At 43.5% G+C, this 17,756-nt stretch overlaps 1 protein-coding gene across 32 annotated transcripts in view; it reads right to left on the reverse strand.

Moving 5' to 3' along the window:
• Tmem131l (transmembrane 131 like) overlaps nucleotides 1-17,756 on the reverse strand; it is a 133,825-nt gene that overhangs the window by 94,279 nt on the left and 21,790 nt on the right. For 8 of the 32 annotated variants that reach the window (XM_087633266.1, XM_087633254.1, XM_087633207.1 and 5 more), the window contains one exon: nucleotides 2,608-2,816. The gene's annotated coding sequence lies outside the window, so the exon portion shown is untranslated. 32 annotated transcript variants of the gene reach the window in all.

The raw sequence follows: 17,756 nt of genomic DNA on the forward strand, positions 1-17,756 counted from the left end.
AAGGTCGGGGCTTTTCCCTGCTAGTTTTGTTTCCAAGTGTAAATTCCCTGAGGTAAAGACTCACAGACTTCCTTTTTTCCTCTAGGGCATCCACTAAGTTTCTGGCCTGTTCACAGCACACATTTGGTGTGTGCAAGAACTTCCAAGAGTCCCCGGGTTTGAAAGGACAGCATGCCTTTGTCATCAGAGCTCACTGTCTTGCCTTTCTCCAAACCTGACCTGCAGCTCCGTGTGGATGTGGTTGGCAGCCATTTACCCTCCTGCCTAAGGAGCTGGTTTTCATTCATCCTGGTCTCTGAAATTACAGTGACAAATTCACAGGCACCAAACGCCTGCGCCTGCTTTCAGACTACATTTGCTGGCTAACTCCCACGCTCATAAAGCTGCTCAGCTGCTCTCCACTCTGAAAGTGCAGGCTACTAGGTAAGGATGTACAACGTCCTCCATGGCAATTATAGCACTTACCTAGTGCTTTTCTCCTATTAATATTACTCAAAGCCTAGGAAAACCTCATGGTAAGTATCTGCACAAGGGTAAAATGGGGAGAACTAACCATTTTCATATCCTTAACATCAAAAATAGGTGCGCTATGCCACTAAGTAATCTTTGGCAGCTTCTACTGAAGGTAAGCAGCCCAGGGAACATTTTGCACGTGACATCAGGACAATTGCTGTCCAGTTGTCAAAAGCTCAGAGACTCACCTTTAAACCTCTACCATTACTTTCCCTCACCGTGACCTTCCATTCTCACAAGGCAGTGCGTACAACCAACCAACTGAACAAGTCCTGCGCATGTGCACTCTGCCCCCTCGGAAGGGCGGGGAGAAGAGAATGCAGGCAAAGGCTCCAGGCTATTTGTGGGAAAGAGAACTGGCTGCACGCTGTGGTGCATGCCTGTGACCTCAGTACTCTAGAGGCTGAAGCAGGAAGATCACTCAAGTTTGAGACCAGCATAGGCTTCATTATAGGCAACTTGAGCTACACAGTAAAACTTAAAACAATCAAAACCAGGAGAGGGAGGCATTTTTAAAATGTAGAAATAGTGTTCACTTTTTATGATCTAAGCAAGCTTGATAGGGAGTAAGGTCCCTCACTGTCCTCATGGTTCCTCAGACTCTGAGAGAAGGTGACATCTGGTGATGATACACCCCAGGGATCCTAGAAAAGAGCCACTGACTTCATACAGGAAGCGCAAGCCAACAAGTACAAGAGCCTGTCATGGTCCTTTTGAAACCGCCCTACACACTTCTAATTCTAACTTGGCAGTTGTTTCCCAGTCTGCCCCCCAGAGCCGCTATCCAGCATCCCTATCCTGCAACATCATGAAGGTTTCCACCCAGGATGCCACAGAACGCAAGCAAAACGCAATCATAAAGCTGGTGTCTGCCATGTTCGCAAACACTGCCATTCCATTAACCATTTCTTGGCTAATAGTGTCTGCTTATTTTCAGAGCCCAACTCTAGGTCCAGCCCTCTTCTGACTGTATTTTCTTTGTATTTATCCTTTATGGGCGCTATTACCTGTGGGTCCTAAAGAATTGTATTATACCCAAACACTATCTTTTGAAACACCAGCTTTCCACAGTGCCATTCAAAGGTGCTCAGAAAAGGAGACCTTTTAAAACCCTGTGGAGTGCTGCAGCCACAGGGTTGCGTCTGTGGTACAGGGGGAGCCTTAAAAAGCAGCAGCACCTGCTAACCTTGACACATCTGCCTGCTGCTGCTGAAAGCCCTTCGTGCTCACACCTCCCTTCTCCATGTCTCCACTCTCACAACAAAACAAGTGAGAGCATGTCTTGTTCAACAAAAGTTCATTGAATTTGTGCCCACCGGGTTATAAAATGTGTGCCCATAATAAATTCAGAAACCTAATAAACAAATCACATGGAGGGCACACCACTCAGGATGGACAAATTTCCAAGCCACAGAAAACACGATACCTAAGACTTACAAACGTAAAGATTTTAAAAGGAGCTATCACAGGCTACTTAAGAAAGATGCTTTAGGAAATTAAGTAACTCTGCTGGGTCACCACAGGAACTAACCAAAATAGGTGTTTCTACTTCTGGTCAACAGTTTGAGAACAGGGAAGGACTGTACACAACAGTTGATCATAACTTTCAAATCTTCAGAATACATGGAGACGCCACAGATGGACCAAACAGATAGAACAAGGGGCCCCTAGCCTAAATGCTAAAAATGATAATAACACTAAGCACAGATATCTGTTACACGGATAAACATTGTATATGTGTAGGTCGACTTCTGAAAACGTAACGAAAAGTATAACCAGGTAAAAATGTTCCTAGGAACCCTCTCCCAGCCTTAGAAGGAGCCCAGGTAGAGATGAAAAGGAAGGTTGTCTGAGTGTGGGAAGAGTAGAAAGCTGCTCCCTGCCAAACACAAGCACAGGGGCAAATGCTCGGCACAGGAAACGGACTCTTGGCACCGGAAGTAATCCCCCAACACACGTACAAGTTCAACAGGGGAAACAAACACAACTCCAACCAGCTTTATTTTAATAAACAAATGCAAATTAAAAGAGACATGTAATGCCTACCAGAACCTCTTGAGTTGAATTTTTAAAAATAAGCAAAAACACTCCTACCCAGTGCTGGGAACCTGGTGGGGAAGGCATGGGAAGATGGGTATCACTGGACAGCTTTAGTGGGGGATTTGTCCATGTGGTAAGTGTTGCTCTAGTGGCTGCAATGCAGCGTCCTGAGAAGGGAATCGGACATTCCAAGTGTGGCGAGCCTCTCTTTCCCTTTCAAATGAATCCCTGTACAGCTGGGGTGTGACTCGGTGATTCAGCACCTGCAGGGCATGAATAAAGCTCTGACACCAACGCATAACTGTCATAGAAGAATTAGGTCTTAAATTATACTGTATTCATATAAAGACTACAAAGCAGTTGTAAAAGGTGATATAATTCTGAACATGAAAAGATGGCTACAGCATTATTACTTTAAAAAGTAGCTTATAAAATTCCATGTGTCTATTATATAATCCAGTAGGGGAATGGGAGCATGGCTCTACAGTAGATCATATATTTAACATGCCTTAAGTCCTGTGTTTAATCCCTAACACTGAAAAACATAACAGACAGAAAGAAAATATATTATATTAGTACAAAGCAATTCTTGAAAGAAACATTAAAACTTCATGGTATACATGTCAACAACATTAACCCAATTAAAACATTGCCAACATTGCCATAGATGTCTCCAAATAACATGAACAAAAGACTAAGAAACACATGAAAAGAAACCCAAAATAATTAGTTAGCACAGAAATGTGACTCAAAGCTGGGCACAGTGGTACTTGCGTGTGAGCCCCAACACTTGGCGATCTGAAGCTCACAGCTAGGCACAGCTTCACAGAAAAGAAAGTCTAAGGTTAGCCTGGGCTACATGAGAGTCCTTCAGAATGTAAACCCACAGTAAGACACAATTTCATACCCATCAGTAATGACTACAATCCAACATCAGAGCCAGGCAGGAGAGAGCACCTTAGGAGGCAGAGCTGGGAGGAATCCAAAGCTGGCCCTGGATACTTGAGATCCTGCCTCCAGAAAGGCTGATAGCATTGAGGATGTTGAAAAATGAGAACACTGCATTTTGCTAGTGGAGAAGTAAAACAGTACCACTTCTCTGAAAATTGGTTCTGCGGTTACTCAGAATATCACACACAGTTACCACACAAATTAGACATTTACTCTTGTCTATATCCTGGATAGAAGGAAAAACATACCTCCACAAAAAAAATGCACACCAATGTTCATAGCAACCCTATTTACAATAGCCCCAAATGGGAGGTAATGGATACAAGTATCAACCAACAAAGAACAAACTGTGGTGTAGTGACAATTTTGGAGTTCTGGCTTCTTCGAAAAACATAGAACTATTAGAAGAATAGGTTTCGTTTTAATCCCAGGTGTGGGGTATACAGCTGCTTTGGACCATGTGCAGAGGTGACTGATTTTCCCTGTGCTTAGTCTAACAGAGGTGTGATTTTGCCAGCTGCAGATAGTTTCTGTGATTATGTGATATTTGGAATTCTAGGGACTTTTCAGAGGGTCTATAAATACTAGGGCCTTGAAAGGTGGGGAATAGACTGATTGTTGGTGGTTGGTGGTTGGTTGTGGTTTGTTAAGAAGTCTTGCACAAAGAAGAAACGAGGAGAAGAAATTAGATATTCTGATGCAAAGATCAAACTTGCCCCAAGGAACTCAATGCCCCTCATCAGCAGGAAGTAGTCTCAGGAGAACACAGATCACAAGAATCCACTTATATAAAGCAGGCTAACCTACAATGACAGGGCTGGTGCAAGGGTTGCCAGGGGCAGACGGGAGAAAGAATGGCATGCTGACTGCAAATGGTTTTAGGTTTTTTTCAATGAGGTAAAAGAGGTTTTATTTTTTTCAACAAAGTTTCTTGCCCAGGACGGTCTTGAACTCCCAATATAGTCAATGACAAATTTCTAATCCTCCTGCTTTGATCTCCTGAGTACTGGGATTATGGGCATATACCCCAAGCCATGTTTATGCTAGAGATTAAACCCAGGACCTCATCATGCTTGGGAAACCGTACCAAGTGAGCCCTACTCCCATCCCAGGTGATGAAACTTTTCTAAAATTAGATAACTATGATGACTGTGCAAGTGTGAATATCTTAAAAAGTTATTAGGGATGGAAAGACGGCTCAGAGATTAGGAACACCTGATTCTCTTCCTGAGAACCTGGGTTTGGTTCTGAGCACCCACATCAGATGGCCCAAAATAGATGGCTGTTAACTCCAGTTCCAGGGATTCGATACCCTCTGGGGATACACACACGGAGCATGAATGTGCACTCAGGCCCACACACATGCACATAAAATAATGAAATAAACATTTAAACAACAGAAGAAAACCCAGGGCTGTGGATGCAGCCCCCTGTGGAGCACTGGCACAGCATGCATAAAGCGCTGGAAAAATAAATACATAAATAAAGCCAGTATTCGTGAGGAATTTAGTCCTGAGGTGGCAGGGGGATCAGCAGGCTCCTGTTGCCAAGTCAAACCTGAGTTTAGCCCTCAGAACTCACAAGGTGAATGGAGAAAACTGAGTCCTGCAAGTTGTCCTCTGACCTCCACAAGGATGCTATGGCACACATGCCCCTAAACATACCCAGACACACACACACACACACACACACACACACACACACACACACACACACACACACAGAGTCAGCCAACATTTTTTAAAACTTTAGTGGTTATCCGTGTACATTATGATAGCTTTAATTTTATTTCCACCTTACAGTCTTTTCTAAAACGTAACTGTTAAGCATGCTTATGTAAGCACTAACTTCAATACCTCACTATAAAACAAGGACAGGCATGTAGCTCCTGACTTTAGTACAACAGTAAAAGAGAAAATTTGTCAAATTTTAAAGAATAAGAAAAACCAAGGATTCGATCATTACCTGTTAACAACTATGTAGCCAGGCAAGGTGGCATCTGTCTATAATCCCAGCAACTTGAGAGTCAGAGGCAAAAGGATAGCCTAAAAATTTGGTGCCGGGCTGGAGAGATGGCTCAGAGGTTAAGAGCACTCACTGCTCTTCCAGAGGTTCTGAGTTCAAATCCCAGCAACCACATGGTGGCTCACAACCATCTGTAATGAGATCTGATGCCCTCTCTGGTATGTCTGGACACAGCTACAGTGTACATATATAATAAATAAATCTTTTAAAAAAAATTTGGTGCCATCCAGAGACACATAATAAGATCAAATCAACCAACCAAAAAAACAAACAACAAAACTATTATGATTGTAACCTTTATAATAAAAGAAAAGATTCCCTTTTGGAAATCCAAACAACTCCTGCTCATATCTCCACACACTCTTACTGGTTTCTCATCACTGGCAAAGCAATTCTCTTCAGCAGAGACCCTTGCCAAAGGAAAGGCAGCCTAAGTTCCCAGAGCAGCAAGCAAGTAATTCACAAAAGCCTCACAACTGTCAGGGAGCACTGGACTCTGTGAGCCTTCCAGGAGCCTCCAGAGAGAGACTCTAAATCTCAATGTGCAGGAGATCAAAGCTTGCAGACACTCGGACAAGGGCATCCAGGCCGAGAGGCTAAGCAAGGATTCAATCCAGAGTTAAACGAAGTCAAAGGCCAGACACTGCAGTGTCCAGGGAAAAATGGCAGATCGAAAACAGCTGCTAAAGCCATCAACTTAAAATCCATAATAGTTGGGTGAAAGAAAAGAGGGGTGGGTATGGCTCCATGTACAGTGCCTGCTTAGCATGCACAAGGAGCTGAGTTCGAGTCCCACAGTGCAGCAGGCAGGGAAAGAACAGAACCAGTTATGGAGAGAGAGAGACTCATCTGAGCATTTATCTTAAAAACAAATTATGAGAACAAACATCTCAAATGCAGCAAACTGTCGCAGATCCCATGCAAACCTTCACAGGTACAATGAATGAATGAATGAATGAATGAATGAATGAATGAATGAAGACTGAGTTTTCACTTTAACTCTTGTCCAAGCTGTTAGCTAGTAAGGTTCCTAAGGCCACATGGGTTTCACACGAGCGCCCCTGAATTCTCTGTGATGTTTAGACCATCTATCTTCTCTTGCAGCACCTTTCTACAGTCTGGTCAGTCCAGATGGAGGCAGAGGAACTGAAGCTAAGTTATGGGAAGACATTTTTGCATGGAAACCAATATAATCAAGAGTTAGATTTCTCATAAATATCTTCACGTTATGGCCAATGTTTGCAACATTACACATCCATGAAACAGAAACTAGCAGACTCAGCAGGGGAATGAGAAAACTATGGCTGCTTCCTGAATGAGAATGCTAGCCCACCTCAGGACTGGAACAGCCAACTTACCCTAAACCCTAGTTCAATCTGAGTTTACTCATTCGGTAACTCTTTGGGCTGTTTTTTTCAAAACCACCAAAATGGAAGCTACTATCCTACTCAGTAGAGGCCCTGGGCCAACACAAACAGCCTTATCAAAGGTCAGGTCTCACAGCTTTCCCCAGGCAATATGCAAAGGTGAAAATGCAACCATCAGTTTCTTTTCCCCTAGGCTAACATTAGCACTAGCAAAACATCCAGCCTGCTAGCAATCAATCCAGCCAGTTAGACCACAATACCCTGACTACTACTAACCCTGCCCCAGAATCCAGTGCTTTCCTTTCTCCACCAATCTCCCCAGACTCTGTGACACTCACTTCAAACCAGAAAATAAGAGAGAAAACCATCAAAAGACAAAGAATGAAGAATAGCCCAGGTGAGTTAAGACAGATCAACATGTCTAATAAAGCCACAAGCCTGCACACCTAAAGTCACTCTATAGACTACACTGCCCCTGAACTCAGAGATCCACCAGCCTCTCTGCCTTCAGAGCACTGGGGCCCAGAGCAGCGGAATGGATCAGTACAAATGATCTTAGAAAGAACACACATTTCAGATCCATTCAAAGTTAAGCAAGTATACCTTTGTGTTTAAAAACAAAACAAAATGGAGCTTTAAAACGTCAATCTGATCACCTTTTAACTAAGGAAAATAGACAAGCATAGGCTCACCATCCTCTTCCTCCCCTGCCCTCACGATAGCCTTTGCCAAGGTTCCTCACAATCTTGTCTACATAACACCAAAAGCAATGGGGGAAGTGGGACCCACAGGCTCCCTCGTGTGTTTCTAAGCTAACGTTCTAAACTTCCAGTTAGCCCTTTCTTTATTGTTGCAAAGCATATGCTTCCTGGTATACTCTAAATTCTGAGTTTTAAGTCAAATTGTTTGCTCGCTCTGGTGAGAATGCTACAGCCATTTCCCCCACAGCGTCTATTTAGAGAAATACTAAAGATTTCAGTAGGAGTTGGGAACAGTAGCTCACCCCACTCCTTGACTTCCTCTCCGACTACTTTCCTCATGCCCTCTATACAATGACTTCTATATGCTAAAAGTCTACCCATTCTATTTCTCTGTAATAAAGATCTGCAAATGTATGAAATTTTAACATATTACCATCAAAACCAGTCAGTGAAGCAGAAGGTACTTTCTAGTCTGGTCCTTCTCTGTGGAAACTGAGCAATGGCTGGAAGATACTAGAATCAGAACTCTACTGTGCTGTTTAGCTCTTCTAGGAGTGAGTCGAGGCAGATGAAATGGAAATGAATAATTTCTCCAAGTGGAATGTTTCCACAAGTGTTTAAAAATCATCTGACCATTCAATTAAGTCGTTTTCAGTGTTTTTGAAAACAAAAAACCTTACTTGCAAAAGTTCTCCTTCCCCCAGTCACTAAGAGCCACTCACTTTCTCAGCAGCTACAGACTGCTGCAAAGCTCCCCTCTGCTTGTGCCCTGGCCCTCGGTGGCAAGCTAGAGGCGTGTTCCCTTTAAAGAAAGTCCCCCTGAGGAGGAGGTGAGGAACAACCACCAGGCCTCTGGGCCATGACGTCTCAGCAAGGTCAGGTTAGGTCTAGGTGTCAGCCTGGATTCCCTTAAATGATGGGGGCCTCGGTGCCCCTGAAGAGACTTTAGAGATTGCAGCTGTGCTCCATCCTACAGCTTGAAGGCCACAGCTCGAAGTCACCAAAATGGATGACAGACCTTGAGTTCAAAGGCACGTAGAAATGATAGAGAGGAGATAAAGCCTTTTAAATTATCCAATTCTAACATAAAGTAGATTGTCTCACACACATCTTGTACAGCGGCAACGTGCGTGCTTAGCACGCAAGCCCTGGGCTCCAGCACCAGCACCACAAGAGTGAATGAGTAAGCAACTGAAATGTGTGCATGCCAGCTCATTTTGTAAGATGAGCTTTAAAAGGAAAACTGAGCCTTCTACAAAACCCACGCTGCATTCCCCTTCCTGACAGATCATATTCCGGTTAGCAAGATCAAAATAAGGGCACCAGAAAGCAGCTGGCATCTACTACAAAAGTCGCTGCGAAGCGGAGTCTCTAAATGCCACAGCCCATATAGCCCCATTAACTTACTACAGACAGGGTGGGGCTGGCTCCATCTGTAATTCTTCAAAGGCTTCCCAGGACATTCTGAGGAGTGGGTCAGGTTTGGGAACCACTAAACTGATTAAAAGTATACTTCTATTGTGAAAGTTAACTGCTTTTACTTCTCTCTTTCTCCCTCTCCTCTCCTCTCCTCTCCCCTCCCCTCCCTTCCCCTCCATTTCCCCTCCCCTCTGCCCCCTCTTCTCTTCTCTCCTCTATCTCTGCACTGGGGGGTTAAAGCCACAAGGAAGCACTCTACCATTAAGTTACACCTCAAGCCCAGGCAGGATATTTTAACAAAAATCAGAGATTGTATCATATGTTGCAGATAAAAATACACCATCTTTTTAAAGTTACTTTTTAAAAAGAGCAAAGTTATTATTCACATCATAATTCAAACAAACCTTCAAGAAATATCACTAATAATCTTTCTGGGAATCTTATCTGTGGGTGATGTGGTGTATAATTACAAAGCATTGAATGGGAAGACACATGTAAGGGCTTCTCATTGCACAACAGCATCCCAGATTAAATGGCAGAACTGAGGCCATGGCCTGTATCTTCACACCAAGAGTCTAGGTGACATGGTTTGATGGCTCCTGTGCTTTTATTCTTGTTTTGCATTTTCTTTTTTTTTTTTTTTGGAGGGGGGGGGAGCTGAGGACTGAACCCAGGGCCTTAGCGCTCTACCACTGAGCTAAATCCCTGACCCCTTGTATTTTCTTTAAGAAAGTCAAGATTTGTGATGCAGAAAACAGTCCAAATACAGCAAGCACAGGCAGCGAAAGACTCTGAGAAGCACCAAGTAACAAATGAATTAAAACCATCTTTACCCACTCTCCTCTACTGAAGAACATGGTACCTTGTCACCAAGTAACAAATGAATTAAAACCATCTTTACCCACTCTCCTCTACTGAAGAACATGGTACCTTGTCACGCTGACTACTCCAGAACTTTGAACTCTGTCAGAACTCTCTCAGCTGTGTTCTAGCAGTGGAAGGTACCAGGCCCATGCTCGCATACACTTCTCCACAAGGGCTCAAAGACACTGAATACCTACATCTGCACAGCGGTTTCCTGGTCCTGATAATGGGAAGACACTGGCTGCACATAAATCCTTGGTGCACCAACTCCTCAATCTGCATGGCATCTTGAGAAAACTGACGATCCAATTCTCCTGCTCTTAAAAAGCATTCGAGGTTTTTGCAGGAGTCTTTGCGAAGGCATTGTTTTTCAATCTGGGAAACCTGATATTTTACAGAACTGTATCTTAGAGGTGATAATCTTCCCAAGATGCTGGGGGGTTCTTCCAAAAGAATGTTGCTAGACTCTAGGAACACTTGCCTGGCATTACTGGCACTCCACTCTCTCCTTTGTCTCCTCCAGTTATGCCAGATGCAAACTGTTCTTCTCTGTCTTCTACTTAAAGAACACTTTATGAACTTTTTTTGACTTCGTGGAAAGGCTTTAATTTCACAGGAAAGAGGTCAAGCTATGAAAATCCAGAGCAACAAACCCAAGCTTGGCCCTCTGCTCTGCTCAGCCGTCTTTGCTCAATAAGCCCGGGGTGCTCCGCATGTTTCTAACAAGTCCCCAGCTCGTTTCAAGGCCTGTTCTGCACTTACTGTGTCCTGCTCTCTACTTAGACATCATGTTGAATTCTGCTAATTTTTCTGCACAAGACAGTTTAAATGGAGAATAAATTTTAGTCTGTCTTATATAATTAATATCCCAATGACCCAGAATGCAGAATATAGAAAACCACAATTTTCTGTCCCCTTCAGTCTGCGTAAAAGGCTTATCTAAGTCCTAAGGCCCACTATCTCAGAACTAGAGTCTATCTGGAGATAGCCTCTTGAAGACTGGTCACTCTGGAAAAACAAGCTGGGGTTCATGTACAGGCACCCACCCTTGACAACGGCATGGTGTCCACTGCAAATGAGATCCTGCCCTTCCTGTAGCCTACACTTCACAAGAAGTGAGAAAGGCTCTGAGTGAAGCAACTTTCAAAGCCTACTTAAGATAAGTACAGTAATTTGCTGGTTCTGAAGATAAACAGGGGGAGGGGAAAAATCATTTATAAGATAAATCTAAATTAAAACTCAGCCTAACCAAAGAACAAAATAATTACCATCAGATAGGTTAATATTTCTTTTGCTGAGAAAAAAAATCATTTAATGTTCTACTATGATTAAAAGCAAAGGTTTCACTTTATGCTGGAGAAATCAGAATAGTGAGTTTTAAATAGTCTCAGCTATGATTTTTATGAAACCCAACCCTATTTTCCCTATCTTTAGTCATGTTCAAAGCAAATTCACAAGCAGAATGGTAGTACATTCTTGCAATAAGGCTACCAAGAAAGACATTGGCCGTGTTCTGCTTGAAGTGAAACATGCAAGGAGGGAAACCACTTGCTCTGATTCAGGTCTCTAGAAGGTTGCAGGGCCCATCTTTAGTCTTCCTAACTAGCTCCAGGCACAAATAGAATTAAAGAGTTAATTTACTCGATACCTACTGCTACCTCTTAGCCACTGACACTTCTTTCCCTCCAGCTGTATTTCCATCCAACAGCTTTTCCAATGTTATGGTGCTTTAAATAGAAGTCACTGCAAATAATTATTACAATTTGAAAATGATAGTAACTTATAGGCAACCTATTCATTTTGATTATTTTTTCATTTTATATGTGTGATAAGCTCTGTGAGTATGCATGCTCATGTGTGTGGATCTATGTGGAGGCCCCAAGGTTTACTCTGGTGTCTTTCTCTGTCACTCGGCACTTTAATTCCTGAGGCCCCGACTTAACTCAGACTCACTAATTTTGGCTAGTCTAGCTGGCTTGCTAGCAAAGGTATTCCCTCCCTGCTGGGACTCCAGGCAGACACCACACCCACGCAGCTTTTATCTGGGGCTGTGGAGATCTGAACTTGTCCTCAGGCTTCCACAAGCAAGAGTTTTATCCACTGAGTCATCTCCCCTTGCTTTATTTTAATACTCACTATATGCAAGTTAACTTCTACTGTTTCTACTCAAACACTGCTGATCCTTCCTGGTTTATAGGCAATTTTAAAATGGTTGTGACCCAGAGATAGGAAAGAAGAACCAAATCTCTGAAATGAGAAATTTCCCTTCCATTCTGAAAATGAGTAAGAGAAAAAGTGAACTGAGCAAGAAGTGCTAGCAACGAGGAGCAGTTAGGTGTTCACTTGCTAAGTGTTAGGTTCTTACAGGACTTCCTAAGAGAGCAAAGGCTCTCCCAGCTAGGCGTGAGAAGCCAAAGTGCTGTGTGTCCACTTTCCTGCACACTATATCTTAATATTAGCCTCCACATCTCCAGTTTCACATCTAAAAATAGATCTCAAGTATTTGGGTCAACAAAAATAAACATGATCAAGAAAAACAGGAATCATGGGGGAAAAAAATCACCCAGCAAAATGAAACATTGCTTTCTAGGAAGCCCGCATTCGGAATAGAGTCCTGGAACCTCAGCGCTGGCTGCCAACCCTGTTGCTTTTCCTTTCACATCAAAAGAGATGCCTCCTTGCTTGCTTTTGTTTTGTTTTGTTTTGTTTTGTTTTGTTTTGTTTTGTTTTCTGAGACAGAGAGAGGGACACTCCTCTGTAGTCCAGGTTATCCTGAACTTACTATGTACCCAGGCTGGCCTTCAAACCCAAGGTTTGCCTGCCTCAGCCTTCTAGGTGCTATCCAGGTTTTATTTTTAGGCAGAATCTTATTCTGTTGCGTAGGCTGGCCTGAAACTTGCAGCAATCCTCCTGCCTTAACCTCTTGAGCACTAGTATCACAGGCATGAGCCACTCTGCCCAGTGTCAGGAAAAGACTTGTAACTAGACAGCCAGCCAAAGGAAAGCCCCTCTTCTAGCCTACAGTGGAAGTGAGACAGCACCTACTGACTGTAAGGAAAAGCATGCATGTATGCACACGTTCACATGTTCACCCCCTGCCTCTGACTCTGTCTCTCCCACACACACTCATTGGGGATACTCTCTGGAAAAAGATATGAGGTAAATCCTACTCCAGCTCTTTTCTTCTTCCTGAGTCATGAACACAAGCCATAGGTTAAATGCAAGTTCAGGCCACAAGACAGAATCAACTGCAGACTTGTTGAACACAGGCGCCCTCCCTGTCTGCTGCTGTCAGAATAAGCAGTCCATTTTGTGTTTTCTGTCTCATGAAGCTGATCTCGAACCTCGGTGACACACTTCATTAACACCACAGCATCAGCAGTGACAGGAAAGGCAACAGTTAGAATGCCAGTAGCAAGTACACAGGTATACACATGTACACACACACCCAAATGTGCATGTACACACACACATACATACACACATGCACACACAGGTGTACATATAGGTGCACACACACACTTACTCACACATGCATGGACACTCAAACACACTGCTAGCCCTTGCCGTAGGCCAGAAAATACAATATGGGATTTATATACAGTTTTTACTTTAATAGTACCAAACCTCCTGTGAGGTGGACTTCGTAAGCCTCATGGCCCTAAAGATAGTCTGATGTCCTAGGTATCTTTATTGGTAACCCTCCTCATAACAAACAAACAAGCGTACAAATGACCATTTTGAGAATTTCCTCCTCATCCTTGTCTGGTCACCACATGATGGTGCAGCTATCCAGAATACCCTAAACTGGTAGCCATGTGCTGCAACCTTCTCTCTACTCCCTTCATCTGCTTCTGTCTCCACCCATCCATTTTGGGGGGTTGGGGTGGGGCACAATAGGAGAGAACCTGGTCCTTATGAATGACAGGAAATTGCTCTCCCTCTAAGCTGTACCTCTAACCCTCTGTATCTATTTTCCAGAGTTATCTGAAAATTCTCCATTAACAGTTTCCTTCCCATGTGTTTCTTCACTGAAGGTGTCTTCTCTTTTAATGTCCATCCTGTCATTAAGTGGGATTTGGGGAAAGGAAGGAAACTAAGTCACTGGTCATTCTATATGTAGCACTGACTGCCTTGGAACTCACTATGTAAACCAGGCTAGCCTAGACCTCACAGAGATTTGCCTATCCCTGTCTCTGCCTCCCAAGGGCTGGGATTAACGTGTACACCACCATGCTTGGTGCAAATACTTTTTTTTTTTAATGCATTCAATTATCTAAGACTTTATTATGAAAGAGAACTCACTCTGTTAAAAAGAAAAAAATTGGAAAAAATAAAAAGAAGGCCTATGGTTAATCTATCTTCTTGGTATTTTAACTTTAGCCATAAAACCAACAGGAGGCAGGGTAGATGGCCCATCTGATAAAGGTGCTTGGCACCAAGCCTGAGGAACTGACCCAAGTCCAGTCCCAGTAACCCATATGGTGAAGAAGAGATTTGACTCCTGCAAGCCGTCCTCCACAAGTGCTCCATGGCAGTTACACCTACATCCTTACACATTCGTGCAAAATATATAAATAGATGTAATTTCAAACTTTAATTAAAAAAATACAAAGAAGAGGCAGCTGGAAGAACCCATGAAGTCTCACGCTTCATTATAATAAACATCACCCAACCAAAAACCTGAAGAAAAAAGAAACTGCTTTCTCTACACATGGCACCATTTAGACCACAGCTCTGCCACTCTAATTCTGGCAAAATTTCAACTAGAATAAAATAAAACAAAACAAAACTATTTTTACCAAACAAACATTAGGGGAAAAGAGAAAAGAGCAAGGAAAGCTTTTGGTGGAAAAGTTAAAAATACAAGAAAACCAACCAATAGGAGAGCTTTGGTAACTATTAGCAGTTAAATTAGCACAGCATGGCAGCCCTCTGGGTGAAAAGCCCAAAACAACAAGTGTGAGGTCTGACTCACAGGGCATCCTTGACAATGAGAGGCTCAGTCAGGGAAAGCCAGGAGGGCTGCAATACAACACCTTGGCCAAGGCAAGTTTATCTGGGCTTAAGGCTGCTCAGGGTCAGAACCCAAGAGGCCAGAGCCGAGGCATGGCTGTAGAGTAGGAAGCTCAGGGCTTGTATCTGGAACTGCAAGCATGAAGAGCAGAGCAAACTGGAAATGGTTGAGTTTCAAAGCCTGCCTTGAGGGTCAGACATATTTCCTCCAGCAAAGCCACACCTCTCCAGCCTCCCCAAACACTGCCACCAACTGGAGACTAATAATTGAATGCTAGACTGTGGGGGACATTTCTCATCCAAACCATCACAGTGGCAGCGACTTTCCCACCATATAAAGCAGTCTTGCCGGGGCTGATAATCAAGTAATACAGGACATCATAGAGAGCTACGTCTTCACTGACAAGACCAGCACTGCAGCTGCCACCTTCTGCCCAAGAGCACTATGAAGGAAGCTAATGGCCAGCAAAAAGGGCCCCTCATGGTCTCTTTGCCCCAGAGGAGCAGACAGAGGGCCACAGATGAAGAGCCACCAGCAAGTGGCATTCAGCACAGGACACTTCCAAAGCAACTCAGACTGCCCAAGAGCTGCTCGCTTCCATTCTGTCTCCTTGCCCACACACCTCCCTGAGACTAACAGTGAACAGGCAATTGGAAGGGAGCTGTGCTGAGAACCTGATGGCTCAAGAATGTCAAACTGCTCACACAATACCTCTGCTACTGAAGATACGCGTAAGAGCTGAACCCAGGGACAAGCCTATTTGGAAGTTCAACACACAAGCCTTTCAACCTTATTTGTTAAATGTTCATTGATTTTAAAAAGTGAGTAACATTTACATATTTCTCCATCTTGAAATACACTTGCAAACACAGACAAAGTAATGGAATAGGGGAAGAGTATGGCGTGAAAGGAGGCAGGCACTGAGGCATTACTCTGCTCTAATCCAGCTGTGAGTTCCGGATAACTTCTCCTCCCAGAACACAATAAAGCAACGCCAACAGAAACAATCCACCAGATTCAACTCCAGCATGGAAACTTGCCAGAAATGTAGACTACAAAAACACCTTTGAAAAGGTGAACCCTGAGCATCCAGACTGACCTGACCACAGATACCTCCCTATAAATGGTTCTATGGAGAGAATATTTCAAATTGGTCTAGAGTCACAGGTTTCTGAGAGATTCCTCTCTCAAGCCAGGAGAGGTACGGAAAACACTGATGTTACTGGTGTTTGTGGCCAGAGGCCTAACCGAGAACAATAGGAGCTCCAGGGTAGACAGTTTCAAGTGCAGACTCATGTCCTTGCACCTTGCCTACCCTTAGCTATCCTTCAGAGGCAAGGGGAACCTCCCCAGAGCCACTCTCCAAGGTGATCCTTTCAAAGAGTTAGTTTTTCATGAACACTAGCTGACTAACAGAACCAACCAGGTTCAACAATATTTGTCGGTGACCTGTACAGAGGGGGCTTACATAGGCTATGTAAGCTGCATCTGTGTGGCTGAGGAGGGATTATGTACTACCCGATCACGGGTAATACGGAGATAAGTTAATTACTGAAAGACAAGTATTTTCCCCTCAGTGTGCCTCCCTACCCCACTGTAACAGAGCAGCCCTTATTTGCCTGTCATATTCCTAGCTTCTAGGTGCAATTTAATTTAAATAAAGTCTTCAGGGGTTGAAAATGTTTGGACTTGTTTTTCCATGCTAGTTTAGGGCAAGTTTCTCAGGTAACATGTGTGGGCAAGTATAATATGAGAGCTTTCTAAAGACTTCTTACCCACTAAATATACTCTACTCTAGTTTGATAAACCTGATTCCACTACACTCTGAAGTGGAGCTAGCTTGGTCCTCTGCAGCCTTGCTGGCACTTCAGGAATTATCTTTAGACTTCTCTGATGTCTAGGGCTGATAAGCACTCCCAAATCGGAGACAGGGTCACATCCTTGTTAAACCCCCAAACAGATCTATGCTTCTGTTGTCAGTGACTGTTCTTCCCAGACCTCCTCTGACTGAAGAAACCTGACAAAACAGTCTGGTGGGTGGCTCCCCGCATCCTGGAATTCAAGTATATGTCTCCCTGGCCATGCTAACTGCTATCAGCTATTGGAACTCCTCATTGACAGCCCCAAATGCCTTCACTAAGTAACTTCCAGCATTTCTCTTTCCCAAAGTCCCACAGTCACTCTTGTGCTAGAAGACAACTTCCCACTCTTGAGGCAAGGTAGCCTCACCAAGACCACAGCTGGGAAAGGACCGCCTACAGAGGGACTTTCACTGGGTCCCAGATCAGGACAAAAGGGACTTTACGGAGGTCAAAGGCAGTTCCTGCTACCATGTGTTTCCCTAAGTTGAGACATTTTGGGATGAAACTGCTCAGTGGGTAAAGGCTCTTCCCTGCCAGCCTGATGCTGCACATGGCGGAAGGAAGGAACAAATGCCTACGAGTTGTCCTCACACCACACAAGCATGCCATAGCATGTACATAGCTACAAACATGCAGAAGCACAAGAAGAAATTTAAATATATATCACTGTAGAGCACAGTGAACAAAAATAAAAAGTGAAATAATGAAAATAACAACTCATGACGAAAGGCAAATACTGAACATCTCAGAATGAAGTCATCCTGGTCACGAAGATAATCTTTTCCTGAACAGAATTCAATGTGATGACATGCTTACTGTTTGAGTGTGTCACTGCCTACCCTGGTGCACTACTGGACATTTGCTAATCTTTGGCCTACATATTAAGGAGATGGCTCCCATGCTAAATACAGTGTAATAAACTTATTCTACGTCATGAAGCTCTTACAAATGGACTCTCTAAAGTACACACATTGATATGTACTCCCAACCAAAACTC

This window comes from Rattus norvegicus, chromosome 2 (genome assembly GCF_021556685.1).
Source record: "Rattus norvegicus strain SHRSP/BbbUtx chromosome 2, alternate assembly SHRSP_T2T, whole genome shotgun sequence".
NCBI lineage: Eukaryota > Metazoa > Chordata > Mammalia > Rodentia > Muridae > Rattus > Rattus norvegicus.